Genomic DNA, 14538 nt, shown 5'->3' on the forward strand with positions numbered 1-14538 from the left:
TAAACTCATGCAGTATCTTGAATCATTAATTTATTATACGATCATAGAATCATTAAGCTTGGAAAAGACCGTCAAGATCAAGTCCAACCAAATCCAGCTACCACAACCACTAAACAATATTCTGAAGTGCCACATCTAAATGCCTCTTGAACACCTCCAGGGGTGGTGACTCCACCACCTCCCTGGGCAGCCCATTTTATTAATTATTACTGTCTCATTTTCAGACATTCTCAGGTCACAGCACATTAAGAACACACTGCTTGCTGTTTCCTTTATGCTAAATGGAAAAAGGGAATAGAAATAAACATACTGTTCTGTGAACTTTTCTTATGTGGACAATTCATCTGAAACAGCACATTCATACTTGCAGAACCAGTCTAACAGCACAGATTTGTGTGGAAGCTGAAGCAGAATCAGATGAAGTATATATTGAAATTTTAATAATTAGGTGTCCTGGTTTGGGCCAGGATAAAGGTGATTTTCTGTCTTGTACTTTTGCTTTTAGCTAAGTCTCTTGTAAGTAGTTGCACTTGCTGAAATTAACAGCAAGTTTCTCAGACAGTGTGTGCTTCTAGGACTGATAACACTCGATGTTTATAGTTACTGCTAGAGACTGGTGTGCAGAGCCAAGGACACTGCTCAGCTCTGAGGAAAACATTTTGCCCTTCAGAAAACAAAGAGGTCCCACCTGCAGCCCTCCTTTGGGGAGGAACGGACAAGATAGATGCCAGAATTGACCAAACAGAGTATTCCATCCCATATACGTCATCCTCAGTATAAATTTGAGGGATCACAAGGGGCAAGCCATTGATTTCCTGCTTCCCTTCCTTCACCCGGCATCCTGGAAGGATCCCGTCCGTTTGCCTGCCTGTGGTCCTGATCCGTGCCAGCCCTTATCTGTGTGTTCCTGCCTCCAGTTCCCAACTGCTGCCGACTCCAGGAGTCCAGCCTGGACTTTCCCAGGGCTGCCCTGCAGCCTCAGTGGTGACATGAGAGCTATTGGGGGAAAAGGGGGGAGGAATGTGGTATCCATTTTCCTGTATATTTGTATATATTTAGCAATTTTTCCTATTTATCATTACTGTTTCATTAAAGTTGTGTAGTTTAGTTTCCAACCTGTAAGTCTCTCTCCCTTATTCTCTCTCCTTTCTTTATCAGGGAGGAGAGAGAGATTAATAGAGAGCGTCTGTTACTCGGTTTAATTGCCGGGCCAGCGTTAAACTGTGATATTAGGCCATGCTAAATTCTTAGAATGACATTTTACTTCCCTAAGTTTATGATACCAGTAAACCCTTATTCAAGATGCAGTAGGATTTAGTACAGATAACTTCTTTCAGGCCACATTTATACTGATAATTAGGTTTGACATTTGTCATTTACATAGGCTGGATGGAGCAGAGACTGGAGGATAGACAATCTGGGCAGTTCTGCTTAAGTCAGGTAAGCATTTTTTTCCCCCACTACTTTTCTCTTTCTAGAAGGGGGTTTGTGGGCCTCCTGGTGACAGAGGCCACATCTTTCATATTAAAAAGCAGGTAGCACATCAAGTAGAAGCAGCAGGTACAAGCTCTGGGATAGGACACAGAAAGCTACTGCAGTTGTTGGTCGCTCAGACTTAATAGGGCAGCCCTAAGAGCAGTGCTGCCCTGAAGCTCAATGTTAGATATTAAGTATACTTAATACAGTTCTATAAAATAGAAACTTAGGTATCAAATAGAAATTATAAACAATTGCTGTTCCAGTCCCTTTGTGTCTAGCTTTTAAATGTCCCAATTCCATGCTCACTTTAGGTTCAGAAACTGGAAACATCTGAGGTTTTAGTCCTGCAAGAGAGCATGTATTTTGCTAGAAGATTTCTGCTAGACCCGGAGGAGTGCATGAGAACGATTATTGGTTTCAGTTGGTATGCAAAGCCCCTGTTCAGCTAAGCCAAACAATCACAGACAATTTATTTACATTTCAGATGGATCTAAGTACTGAACATTCTGTCACCTTCTGTCTAGTAGTGTTCAGAAAGGGGAAGCAGAAGCAGATGACAGCCTAAGTCCAGTGAAGTCACCTGTACTCTCAGGTGTGCTCCACAAACAACAAAATAAGGGTACACTCCTGAGGAAGTTTCTACTGTCTTTCAGTGGCTAGTTTTACAATTTTTCCTCTCATCTGATCCTTTTCTTCAGTAATCATTACTGAGCCCCTGAGGAAAAAAAGGAAATATTCCATTTTCTTCTAACCAACAGAGCAGCTTACATTAATGCAGTGGAGAGAGGGTATCATTCAGCAGTTCTATTCAAAGCTGGAGGAGAAAATAACTAGAAGCTTTAGAGGTTCTGCTGCGGGGGTTGTATATTGCTTTGCCTCAAGCTGGGGCTTTTTGGGTCATTTGCTTGGTTGGTTGGTTGGTTTTTAAATTTGTCCTTCAATGTACAGAGTAGTTCCCAAATTCAGTATTAGATTTCATTGCAGTAAGCGAGACCTCCTTACCTTAATTCTTTTTTAATTATCTTTAAATTGCCTCCTCCTTCCCCTTATTTCTGAAGCCTGTCATTACCATAAGACAAATCCAGAAACTAGAATATCCATGCTTACACTTAATGAAGTGGTTGGTATACAGCAAAACCCTGAGTGGATTCTTAGCCAACTCTGTACTGTGACACCTCCTGAGACAGCATCCAGGCCCATGCTCAGTCTGCACCTCAGTCTGAACCTGGTGCAAGATCTGAATGTTAATGTAACAAAGTTTAGCTCATCTCATTATGCTGAAATTGCTTAGGAGAAAGCAGGCAAATGCAGAAAATTTCATATTGTGGAAAAAGAGAACTTGCACAGAAATAAAATAATTGATCCCTTTAACAGGGTAACCTATCACAGCCTTGTCTTGTCAGAGCAAAAACTGAGGTGGAACAGAGTGAACATTATATAGCTGGCTTTTTCCACTTGTGTTCAGTACAGAAGCAGCAAATATGACAAAGTGGACTGAATCAAGTGAAGAAAGTTTCTATTAATACCAGTCCTTAGATGCTTAAGACTATTCAAAATTCAATCTGTATTTTTTGTGCTTCTTCCTGAGAAATAGTATCCCAAACACACAAAACTGTACTAATCATTGTGTTTGAATTGCATTGAAATCTCTTAATTCCTTAAATACTTGGTATCTGCTAGGATTCAGCTGAGCTCTGATTTGAATATAGCAAAGTAGTCACACAGTTACTGCAGACAGTGGAAGTCAGTGCCATCTAGTGACATTTTTTTTATGCCATCTTCAAATGATATCTCATCTTGAGTAAAATGCATATGCTGCTTCCTCTCCTAGTTATGCAGTTTTAGAGTAGGACTGTCATTCCATTCTTTGGTAAATAGTTATCTTGTATTTACTTAGTATTTACTGTCCTCTGAAACATGCTTTTAAAGTAAAGCTAGAATATTTTAGTGTCTTAAATTCAGGGACTGATTTTCTAAAAAGAATTAGAATTTAAGTTGCCATCTGGAGATCTAAAAGATCTCATTTATTACATAATAATATCACAAAAATAAAAAAGCTCCCAGAAATGTCTCAAGGAGGTAACAAAGTTGTAACAAGAACAAATCTTCCAGCAGATAAAAACAAAACCAAACCAAACCAAAAAAAACCCCAAACAACCTCCACAAGCTTACTCTTAAACAGAAAGGAGGTAAAGGAAATAATGAAGTCTCAGCAGTCATAGTGCAAGTCACATTTGCCAAAGCCTTCTAAGAAAATAGCTCCAAAACCACAGATAGATAAGTGTCCAAGCTATTTACTACTGAAAATACAAAAGTATTTTTATACAAAGTAAAGAACCCTGACAGGTCACATACAGCATATGACACAGGGAATACATGTTCCTTCCTCCCACTTTGACCCACCTCACCTCTCCCTGCTGTACTCCAGTACTCATCTTACTGCTCAGAGTGCTTCCACAAAGCTTCCAACAAGGAATTATCTACCTAGAAAGCCAATTGCAAAAGGCCACAGACAAACCTTTGTCTTATGAAAATGCTTCAGTCAGCAGCAAAGGACTCAGCCCAAAACTGTTAATTCTAATAAGAATACAGAGATTAAGTACCAGCTACTTGTATTACACTCCTGGCAGAAACTTTGGATAACTCAGCACTAACATAAGCAGAAATGCCAGAAAGCACATTCCTTAATGGCCAATTTTACTGTCTAAGGTAGCTATGGAAACAGCCACTAGATGGCTTCACTGTACAGAAATGCAATCCCCAGCGCTAGTGTTTTGTCTCAAGTGGAAGCACACTGTGGGCAAGGTCAAGAGGGCACGGTCTTAAGTTGTGCCGGGGCAGATTTAGGTTGGACATTAGAAAGAATTTCTTTACTGAGAGGGTGATCAGACATTGGAATGGGCTGCCCTGGCAAGTAGTGGATTCTCCGTCCCTGGAGATATTTAAAAAGAGACTGGATGTGGCACTCAGTGCCATGGTCTGGTAACTGCAGCAATAGTGGATCAAGGGTTGGACTTGATGATCTCTGAGGTCCCTTCCAACCCAGCCAATTCTATGATTCTATGATTAGTTGTCAGAAGATCCAAGTAGTTTCGTGTTACTATAAATATCAGAATCACATTTATTGGAGCATTAAAGAGAGAAAAGTTTTGCCAGTCAGTCTCTACAGACCCATGATGTGAATATTTTAAAAAGTATTTAGAGATTAGTAACAAGTTTTTTAAGCTTGTTTGGCTTTTGTTTTGGTTAGAAGTAAGCTGCAAATTGAAACCAATTTATTTAAACTTCATATATTGCAAATCTATCCAGAGTTTCCCTTACTCTTAACAGAAAAAAAGTTGATGAATCAGATTTAATAAATGAAGTCAATAACAAGCAAATATTTTCCAAATTTGGAAAGGAGAATTAAATTCATTTCTGGTAAGCCACAAGGAGGAGAACCTTCTCACCACTCAGCCCTGCAATTTTCGTTCATTTAGACCCTGCCTCTTTTGTAACATCAAAGAACAGGTTGTTCCCATACAGTCTCTTGTTTGCTTAATGCACCATATCATAACTACATTTTCTAGAACATAAAAATGATAAAACCCCCTAAATTTTTTATGTATATAAGAGAAAGTATTATTATGGGTATTTTGTTATTGTAGAAGTTATGGACTACAGACTTCCATTTGAAATCTTTATCCTGGCAGTACAGTGTACATGAAATTTTCCTTACCTGTGCAAATTAATTCTTGGGCCAATGGAGCCTGGCTCACTGCAGCCTGCTCAGGAACACACCCAGGTGATCTAAAAGAAAATGATGCTTTTAATCAACCTGAATCTTACCAAGGAGTGCATATTGGAAGCTGGTACATAAAGTTTCCATTTGCTACAGTTTCATTCACCCTCTTGAAAACTGCACATTCAGTTATTCATTAAAACCATCCATATATGTGACACTGAAAACTTAGATTCTGTGTAACACCTTGTAACTGACTCCAGGTGAGTTCTTTAATAGTGTTAAAGAAAAAGGTAATTAAATTTACCTCAGAAAGTGCTTGCACATATAGAATATAATAGACAGACAGTGTCTCTGCCACTAATTTCTCGTGAGCTACAGGAAGCAACAGATGGGAAATGTTAAGATAGACTGTCACAGGAAAAATATGCCAAGCCATGGTTGTGCTCATTCATTGACTAAAGTTTATTTCATGTTTGTCTTTCTACTGACAACCAATGAGCAGCAATGGTTCTCATTATCAGGCGTGTTGATATTTTTCTCCCTGTTAATAACAAAAGGATAAAGTAAAATTGTATCACTCATTCTCTATGTTATGGTTTATATTGTTATCTAATCCAAATCCACTGACACCTATTCCTGACAAATGGTCTTTACAGGAAATCTGCAAAAGATATTTTAAGTCTGCCTTAAATGGTTTATCTTACATAAAAAATGCCCCAAACCTTTGTGTTTCTAAAAGGAGTTTCTCCCCTGCTTTTTAGCTACTTAAAGTTTCTTGCAAAGTGAAGTGTGATTTGGGAAGGAGGGCAGGTTAAATAGATTTCAAGATATGTACATTATGAATTCCCATACTCAATTACTAGAGGAAAAAAGGCTGGATTATAGGAAATGGCTTTCCCTAGCCCAGAATTTTAGTTACTGACATTGCAAATAATTCAAGCTAAGATACCCCAAAGCATATTCATTCATCTCTTCTAATGATATTGTTGTAGAGGGTCCCCAGATTGAAAACCAGCAACATTTACCAACATTTACTAGGTTTCTTCCTAGCAAAATGGTGAAAAACATAAGCTTAAATCATTCAGCCAGCAGTCATTAAGTCACAGAAACATACAAAGAAATTGTGATTATTTTTCAGGCTCCAAGCATTGTCTCAGAGAAATTAAAAATTAATTAAATGTGGTTTAAAGTCCAACTGCTTTAAGCCCTGAAGGAAAGGCCCTTTTGCAATCTCTAAGGACAGTCTATGAATTCTCATACACACTGAAAGGGAAGCAGTAGCTTATATGACTTCTGGTTAGGAAGTGCAAGAGATTCTCTATTTGGTCAACAGAAAAAATAAATAATAATAAAAAAAATAATAATTGAAAAAAATAGTGGTGCTTACCTGGCACCCACAGGCTTCTTCCAAGAGATCCACAAAGTATAGTTAAGAAAATTAAATCAAATTTCAGTAAACTAAGTTTCTTCTGCTCAGTCTCTAGCTACACTGGAAAAAAGAAACTAAAGGGGGGAAGCACTATAAACTAGAGGAAGTACAAGACCAAGTGCAACCCAGTAGTACCAAGCTCCACTTATTTTAAGACAAAAAAGGAAGAGGATTTTAAGGCAAAGGTTAATTGACAGCAGGCTGCCAAACACTTTCACCTGCATCGGCAGCCAAGTGAAGGCCAGGAGCAAGCAGGTGTGTGCAGCCCCTCTGACATGCAAGCTCCCATCTGAAAGAGCCTCTGCAAGTCTTTGGGAGAGAAGGGCTCAACTTTACTGCCTCGGGAGGCACTACTAACACTCTTGGGCTGGGTAGTATTTGTAGATGAAATTTTTCTGCATGCAGTTCCCACAGTGGAATGTTCTGTAGGTAATCTGTTGGACAAAGCAAAGATGACGGAGTGAGGCCCTCTACAAAGCAGGGAATTTTCCTCTGGGAACCAGACCTGGTTATCTTGGAATTATGGTAGTAAGGTGAAGTGAATTATCACCACCAGAAGATGAAGAAGCAAAACTGTGGCATATGTTGGCATATATACTTGGAGAAGAAAGGGGAAATAATATGCCAGCTCACCTGAATGAGAGATGTACTAGCATATTTTATTTGAACTCTTCAAAAAGTATATTATACGAGCAAAAGTGATACAAATAATATCAATGCCATTGGTCTTTTTTTAAATAAAACAAAACAAATTTAACGAAGGAAACCCTTTGCTAGCAGTGGAATATCTGCTTATAACTTAACTGGTAATAGGGCAGGAATTTGTGTGGAAAGAATTTTTTGTTGTGATGTCAGTGCAAGATTATAACACTTGAACTGCTTTCACCTACAGAGCAAGGGCTGAACATAAACTATTCTAGAAGTATATTCAGACCTCAGTAAAGGCTTCTGCTCAGGAATTGTATATATTCTCATGCATCATGGGGCTGCAGAGTAATTAAATACTCTGTTCATCCAGTATCACCCCTTTTCCTCTCCACAACTTTCTGCCGCCGAGTGTTACTCTAGGTTGCACTGACCAGTGCAAGCCAATAATTTCTTTAGAGGAATATTTAACTTTTGGTAAGATATTTTCCTTTCTGACTAACTATACAACCAATGGTGATCTGAATTAACCAGCATTAGTAATCCTGCCTTGAGTGAATGCCACTGGACTAATTTTAAGGTCTTTGTCCAACATATTTTGGACTGTGTGCTTTTGCTGCTCTCTACTCACTGCACACTGATCCTCATTTAAAGCCATTCTGGCAAAAGGAAAGTCAGTATACAAGGATGATTTCAGATTCAGGCCCTTCAAAGCAGAAACTTGCCAGGACGCCAAGTCATGTGAGAAATGGTTTCTTTGTTGCCTGTGGCTGAGAGATATCATAGACCACAAGTTCTTGCAGTGGCTGCAAGTATCAGTCTTGTAGTGAATGCTCTCTTTTCCTCATTATAAAGCAAGATCAGGCACATTTGATAGGTTTAGAGGCAAATGAGTACCACCTAAATTTTAGACTCCCATTCCCAAAGTCAACTTAAAGAGAGTAGACTGAAAAACCAACAGTAGCAAAGTGTTAGCTCTGCTATTATGAAGGCTATTGACATACTTATTCCCAAAACTCAGTATCAGTGTGTACTCTACAATTTATTTATGGTATGGAGTAGTCTGAGATTTTTAGAGGAAAGACTTACAAACTAGAGGTTATCTGAATGGAAAACGTTAATCTGGCCATCCCAAGTTGAATATACTGCCCAGGTATTCACAAGTGTGTGTGTAAATATATATATATATATTTATATTCACCAGATATATTCATTGCTACATCATGTTCATGAGAAATCCCACCTAATAGCGGAGGGGAGATGTTCAGTGTCACATTTATGTGTGCTGGCTGTCTGGGGGCCCAGAGGCTCCATTCCTTAACACAGTGCTGGCTGCTGACAGACCCCTCTGCTCTCTACACTGCTCTTTCCTCCCCAGCAAATTTCTCCTCTCTACAAAACCTGCCTTCAATGTATTTTATCACTTTTTATACACTCCTCTATCAACCAGAAGATATAGATAAATGTAGGATTTTTTTCTCTGTTCTTGGAAGCAATCACTCTCCTCTGTTCAAACAACAGTACAGTAAGACTGAGTAGGGAAGTAGGGATCACATGAGTGTCATGTGGTTTTGGTTACTTTTACTTAGCCAGAGAAACAAAGCACCCCAGGAATCATGAATCTTTAATAAAAGGTCTGGACATTCAATACCAAGACCCAGAGTTAAGGTGATGTACCATAGCTTGAACACAGAGTTTAAGAAAAGTTCACAAAAATCAAGAAATAGAGATAAGGTATATTTGTACTAAGTATGGTTCTTTTCATTACTACAGTTTTAAGAAATCTCTACAAAAAAAAAAAGCATCTTTACTTCCACAAGTTACCAAGAATTGCAAAGTAAAAAATAATCTAAAATTAACAGAAACCGTCTATGAAAACAGCAACACAGGAAAACCTGGAATGTATGCTTCATATTTTTTTTCTAACTATTAATTTTCAAACTTGACTGAGATATGCAAAAACAAAACAAAACAAAACAAAAAAAAAATAAAGGGGGAAACTTCATATGAGAGGAAGAGAGTGCATTTTAACAATCCTCCACTATATTATGAAAGACCCCTATAAAGGGATCATTTATTTAAAAACAAAAGGAAAGCTCATATATGCTGGATGATGGCTTCTCCCAACATGTTTCTCTGGTAGCTCAGTTGTGCTGGTATTTACCACCTTCTTCATGCTTCCATCTTGCTTCTTGCTATGGAGGAAAGAACGACAAGAAAAAAAACATGTAACAGGAGGATTGGAAGATCTAGAAGAGAAAAACAAAGCTGCCAACACCTAGCAGCCAGTAGTGGACTATTTGATAATAATACAAAATATCAGTTGGTACAAAAAAGAGGTTGTGGAAGGACAGTGTCCTACACGTCATATAGAGTAGACAGGATGCAAATGGTCATGTAGTAGCAGTAGATGCAGGTACACAACAATAAAGAGGACAAAGCAATTCAATCATCTTGTTGAGAATGATCTCTCTTACAACAAAAAGAGAGAAAGTATAAATTTGTACATCAATATGTTCAAGAGCAGGAAAGCTTACAATAGCTTTAAAGGATCTTAAAGGCAAGTGAGGCCTTCACATTAACTTGGGCAGTCAGGATGTCAAGTCTGGATCATGAAGAGCCACATCTGCTCTCCTCAGTGTTGATCTGTAGCTGGAAAGTGATCTGTGTGGCCACAGTTTCTTACTGACTGAAGGCAGCTGAGGTCCAAGGCTGTTCTGCTGCCAGTTCCTATTCTGGTTAAGTTAATGACCTTTAGAACCTCGTTTATTGCCACACATAATGCTGCAACAGAGAGAGCAGCAACAAAATTTATGCTGTAATGTGCTAGCAGGCATAGCATATGCTCAACACATGATTCAAGTTTCCTGAGAAGCACATGTTCTGAATCACAGAATCACAGAATTGCCACAGTTGGAAAAGACCTCTAAGATCATTGTGTCCAGCTATCAATGTCCTCTCCCAATAAAATATATATATCAATATCTGTATCAGCCACTAGAGCATGTCCCAAAGTGCCTCATTTACATGGCTTTTAAATGCTTCCAGGAATAGTGGCTCCACCACCTCCCTGGGCAGCTCATTCCAACACCTAACTACCCTCTCAGTAAAGAATTTCTTCCTAATATCTAGTCTAAACTCCCCTGGTGCAACCTCAGGCTGTTACCTCTGGTCCTGTCATTGTACACGTGAGAGAAGATACCAACACCCACCTCCCTACAACCTCCTCTCAGGTAGCTGTAGAGAGCCATAGTGTCTCCTCTCAGCCTCTTCCAAACTAAACACTCCCAAAGAGGGGTCAATTCTGCTGATGTATTTATTTTAATGCCAAAGAGGTCTGAAAGATAGAATTACACTCTCAGCAGTGGGAGACCAAAGCATCATTCCTGCCTCCCTCAACACTCCCTACCCTTTGCAGTTGCATTTTTTCCCCTCTTCCATCAGCAGATTGAAGGGGAGCCTTGTGAAGACTTCAGCATGTGGCACAGAGACCACAACTGCAGTGCAAAATGTCAGGTTGCTGTTTCATTTCCCTGTCTTTCTCTTTCAGAAAAGTCTGCAAACATTCTCACTGTTTCACCAGAAAGTAAGATCTGTTTCTTGTTTCCTCTTTAAAAGAAAGGAACTAATCTGTATTACTGTGATTGTGGTTAGAGTGCTTTGTACAGTTAGGGCAAATTTAGGTTCATGGAGTTACACAACAATTTCTTTCTTCCCATTTGAACAAGATCCAGCTTCTCAGGGGTCACAGATACTGTGACCCTTAGGGGTCAAGGACTGTCCAGCACCCAGCATAAAAGAGACAAAACCAATCACAGTAACTCCTGGTGGTATAATCTGCACTTCTGACATGCTCTTTACTATCTCAGTGATGTATGGCTTATATTTATGAAGCATTAGCAATCATACTATACCAGCACTTTAACATAGTCTGAAGAATGGTTTTTACTCACGGTTGGCTATTGTTCACAATTACAATTACAGAAATCTATTGGAAGTTCAGAGTACTGCCCTAAGTCTGACCTTTTCTTTGCTTCTGGCAGCCTTCTGCCATATATCATTCACCAGTTACACTATTGTGCACTTTTCCTTGCACTATCTTCATACTTTGTAGAATGGAGGTGGTTATCTCATGATGGGCTGCACCAAGTTTTGGAATATTTAAGTACATTGGGAAGCCAGTTACATCAGAAAGACCTAATGCTAAAAAACCCCAACAGATAAATATTGCTCTATGTTAATACATATTAATGGCATTTTGGGTACCTCTGGTATCTCAGAATAATCTGGAAACCACATTATTTATGCTTCAGCATAGTCTGAAATTTGGAGGTAAAAATAAATATTTCATAAACTGAGAAGGATAAATACAGCTTCACTCAGTTTTCACAGTTTTTTGAAAGTAAAGAAAAAAGTTTTATTCCCATCTTCCACTGGCTGTAAAGCTGGACAGTGAACTGAAGGACTGAGTGCTATTTCACTTAAGGTGCTACATATTCACCTCAATCCTCTAATGCAAGCACTCATACCCATAACATCACACTTGAAACATCACACCCAGTGTCAGTTGTGTTAAAGCACAGTGGGCAGCCTTTAGAATTTAGAGAGCAGCATCCCACTGAAGGGGCAGGACACCAGGGGGAGCAGAGCAGTCTCAGAATTCATCCTCTGAACTCAGGACATGACTGAAAAGAACCAGTACTGGGTTAAAGCATGCAGTGAAACCCCACAGTAATGACAGTGCACTACAAGGAACAAATGGACTCCCTCACCCATTCCGTGGGAGATCCACAGCACCTGCGCAGCCTCCCCAAAACTTGATATGTGGGCTACCTGCTTATGTTATATTTTAAACATTTCTTTCCTTTGCTATTTTTGCACTGTGTGTTCTGTAGAGGTATAGTCACACAGGAAGCCCAAAGAATAGAAACAAAGCCATGTTGCTCATGTTGCTCAGTTACACCCACAAACCCGCATGGAAGAAAACCACTGAAGCCAGTGGAGCTGAAGATCTGTTCACAGCATCAAAGCACACTACTGCTCCTCATGGCAAAGTTTTCTTGCAAGGGAGGAACAGTGTGTTGGTTGCTGCCTCCCCAGCAACCTGCATAGCACACAAGCTTCTTACAAGCTTAGATGAGTGGGCTCTTATACAGTAAAGCACATCATCCATCCTAGTTTCACTTTACCCAGTAATTCCCAGATCCAAACCTCTTCTGGCTCAACTTGAGGCTATTTCCTCTTGTCCTAACCACTGCCATTGCATACCTAGCCTAAATTCAAATTTCAAACTCCTGTTCCCCTTTCTGTCTTCTTAAAAATACATAAGCACCTCTGGGAACCCATGGATGGAACACTACTGTCATAGTTAGTGATATAACTAAAGCAACAGGGGTTGCTTTAGAATAGCAACTCTAAAGTACTGGAAAGCGAACTGTTAAGAGGCTGAGCTAATTATTATGAATCTTGGCCTGTGAGACAGAGAAATGAATGTTATAGACTGGTATAGACTATATATATAGACTTGTATAATTATTTATGAGTCTTCTCTAATTGATTTTAGTCAGGAGACATGCCTGATCAACTGACATTTGGAGTAAAGAACATGCTTGGCATGAGATGTAACCAGACTTAACTGAGAATATGGGAATGATAATTTTATATGATTGAAGAGAAAAACTTTCTTGGCTTTAAGATAGCCATATGGCAGTTGAATTTTCACTCAAATGGCATTAATTCTCAGGTAAACCAACTCTAATTCTCATTTCAGATAAGATTTTCTAGACTAATTAGTGCATATGCATTACTTTGTGGTTTATTTTATGTCTGCATGTGTCATTACCAAGATGCCTCTCACCAGCAGTGCTCTGATGTCTGCTGTAGCTCAACCACTTCTGCTGCTGAGACACAAACCTGTCAGCTGGCAGTGAATCACACACACTCAGTTTTCACACTGCAGCTTCAGAAAGAAGAAAGCAAGTCAGAGGCAGGCATATTTGACAAGCACACTACCAGTGTATGAAAAGGAACTTGATGATACTGTAGTTAGAAAGCAAGAGTAACAATCTCTCTGGTCCAAGACACATGCACTGGGACTAAACATTTCATAATATCAAGCTGCCTTGGCTTATAAGGGTCCCTTAAACTTTTTAATAGCCCTCTATCTACATATTTCCAAATGCAGTTGTGGCTAATAATATTTTCTGTGAATAAATTGCCCCTCAGCTGGATATTATCTAAAAACAAGGGCACACATACTGCATGTGCAGCATTTCTGCACATTGCCAGCTGCATCTACATCTTTGTTGGGTGAGACCTGGAAATGAGATTTCGTCTCTTCAGGTCTCTGTGCTGTTCACTTTGTGGTCACAAAGAGATTTCACTTAAAGCAAAGGGATTCATCATCATCAAATCTATGGAGCTACCTCACCTCACACCGGTTTGTGTGTAGGTGTTTAGGTTTTATGGACAACAGTTCTTCAAACAGAGCTCAAGGTAATCCATAAAGTTACTATTCACAGATTTCTGGCTGCAGTCTCTGAGGCTACATGTATTTTCTCTCATGTTACCTGTTCTAAAACAATGTCTGCCTCAGTGAAAGAGATGGAATTGGTGACTTCTAGCATGCACTAAGAAACTTCCACACTTAATAGCATCTCTGGATTATAGGGACGATGGTGAAGTTGGGGTGGCTTCTGATAAATTTCTTTCTTCCTTTTTTAAGATGTTAATATTTACGTAATACTTCAGTTGTTAAACTTTACATCAGGAATTTTGCCTCAGCTAGCTGAATTTTCACAAATTCTGCAAAGATCTGGAACCTTTGGAAATTGCCACTTCGATCACATTTAATAAGAAAATTAAGTAAATAACTTGTAGCGCTCTTTGTCAGGGTTTTCTGGAGGAAGTGGTGGTTTCTCAGGAAAGTCATATTGAAAACATGAACTACAGGTACAACCTCTGCAAATAGTTGTGTAAGCAATACACAAAAACCTTATGTAACTTGTGGTTGCTGTATCAGTCCCAGCTCCCCAGCTGGGTACCTCTCAGAGGAACGTGATGGGCAGTTGCCTCACTCAGGGGCTGACAATCCCTGTCAGCTCCCCAGCTGCTTCCTTGCAGGCTGGGAAGAGACTTCACTAGAACCAGGGTCTCATGATATAAGTAAGTGATGGAAAGTAATAATAATTTTGGACATCTGTCATCTTATCATGATGAAACAAAGATTGAGCAGAAACAGATTTCAATCCACATGCGAGGC

The 14538-nt window shown here is 39.3% G+C and overlaps 1 protein-coding gene across 1 annotated transcript in view; it reads right to left on the bottom strand.

Moving 5' to 3' along the window:
* ZNF654 (zinc finger protein 654) overlaps positions 1 to 6685 on the bottom strand; it is a 53022-nt gene extending 46337 nt beyond the window's left edge. Inside the window, exons 1-2 of the mRNA XM_071757113.1 lie at positions 6598 to 6685; positions 5198 to 5268 (exon numbers count right to left, since the gene is read on the bottom strand). The gene's annotated coding sequence lies outside the window, so the exon portion shown is untranslated. The remainder of the gene's footprint in view (positions 1 to 5197; positions 5269 to 6597) is intronic.
* Positions 6686 to 14538: the final 7853 nt, after the last annotated feature.

This window comes from Heliangelus exortis, chromosome 1, assembly GCF_036169615.1.
Source record: "Heliangelus exortis chromosome 1, bHelExo1.hap1, whole genome shotgun sequence".
Lineage (NCBI taxonomy): Eukaryota > Metazoa > Chordata > Aves > Apodiformes > Trochilidae > Heliangelus > Heliangelus exortis.